The sequence below is a fragment of the Pygoscelis adeliae genome, unplaced genomic scaffold (genome assembly GCF_000699105.1).
Source record: "Pygoscelis adeliae isolate BGI_AS28 unplaced genomic scaffold, ASM69910v1 Scaffold4, whole genome shotgun sequence".
Lineage (NCBI taxonomy): Eukaryota > Metazoa > Chordata > Aves > Sphenisciformes > Spheniscidae > Pygoscelis > Pygoscelis adeliae.
This window is the reverse complement of record NW_008824986.1, coordinates 12,923,674-12,925,525: the sequence shown is the minus strand read 5'-3', so window position 1 is coordinate 12,925,525 and position 1,852 is coordinate 12,923,674.

Here is a 1,852-nt window from a genome sequence, read left to right as displayed (position 1 = left end):
TGGGGGAGGACTCTAGGTGATGGGGATTCACTGAAAAACCCCCACACCCCCAAATGCCAGAATGAAACCTCTGGCCTTGGGACCCAGAGAGCCTGGGAAAGGGAGAGGATAGCACCAGGAGACAGGGTAGAAACTAAATATGTGTGTATAGCAGTTCTCACCATGCTAATACTCATTCTTTTTCTGTAAATAAAATAAAAAATAGATCTGGATTAATACTGATTAGGGTCTTAAGACTTCAGTTATTCTAACAATAAACACTTGGCCTTTTTTATATATATGTATATATATACATACATTTATATATATGGTGTTCTTCCTCTTTACTGATAAAACAAGATTTTGAGTGTAACAAAATAATCAATCATGTGACATCATCTTTCAAATTAAGGCTTGGGCTGTCGGCTTACAGCCTAGAGACAATAAAGGTCCACAGTCTAGTATCACACACATCCCACCTAAATAATTCACACGCCCTTCAGCCTGGCCTTGACTGCCCTTAGGACCCTTTGGATGTGAACACATGTGTTGGGTCTCAGGCTGGGATTACGTATGTGACGGCTGTTCGGGGTGCAGTGGAGGAAGCGTGAAAACAAAAGACCCTTGAGTGGCTTCCAAGGAGGCCCTGGGACCGTGCTAGGGAAGTCTCTATGCTGGGGCAAACTAACTCTTCTAAAGCTCCTTTTCCCCAAGCGAGATCTAGGTGATATGTTAAAGTTTCCCTGCTTACAGTGATCAGAGTAAAAACCAGTGTAGTCTGCTGGTAGGTGAGAGCTAGGCAATCTGCTTGTGCTTTCATATCAGATGGATTAAATATTCCCCGCACAGCAAAGCCCAGCCTAAGGGCTAGTCTGTCAAAAGGGGAGGCAACACACAGGAGGCGAGGGAGCTCTGCCAATGCTGTGGAAGCACACACGGCCATTGAAAATATGTGTGTTGTGAAATCGAGATCAGATCCACGCTTGCTCTCTGTTGCCGTGAGTCAGACTCTGGCTGTTCTGACTTCCCCACCAAGTCTCCTGCAGCTAAAAAGAAAGTGGCTCAGGCTTGGAGGCAAGAAGTGGTTCTTCAGCAGCGCCGGGTTTCCCTGCTGTGGGCAGGTGGAGATCTGCTCAGTATCTTGTTAAATGAAGACGAGTGATTGCAAAAGCAAGCTCTCTTTGGAACACATATGAATTGGTCACATTTTTCTAATTCCTTCTCTAATGAATCTTGTGTCAATAGCGGAGATGATTACAGTCGTGGGTGAGAGAGGGGAGATGCCGTCTCATACATTTGATCTTGGGGAGACTATCTGCATCCTTTTAGGTAGTAGAATAGGACATACGGCACTTGACCACCGTGCTGGGGCTCTCCGGGCGAGCAGGTCAGGTAGGAACCAGTCTCCTTTCAAAGCGATTGAAGGGTTCCCATTGAACAAAATACACAGTCATCCCACATCTTCAAAGCATGCCTCCTTGCTGAGAGCAGCCTAATGCTCATCCTCAGGAAAATCTGAAGTGCCTTAGCAAAGCGTTTGAGCAGACCTGTGTCACTGGATATTCCCCGTCTTCAGGTTCTCCCACTCTTTCAGTTGAGCAGACAGGTGAAGCTCCCACTGTAGTCTGTGGGGCAACATCAGTGCAGCTTCTTAAAATTCCCTGAGGTCTGTACTTGCCCAAGTTTTGTCCTAGATGGCCATAAAATTTTGATGTTTGATTTTGTGTTTGGTTTTACCACTTTTGCTACATCATGGACTGCTAGATGTTGAGGCCCAAGGTGACTTCTATGGACTTACTATGTTGAACATTAAAAGGAAATAAAAATTCTTGTACTTCAGGCTTCAAAATGCCCTTTAATGCAGGAGGAGAAC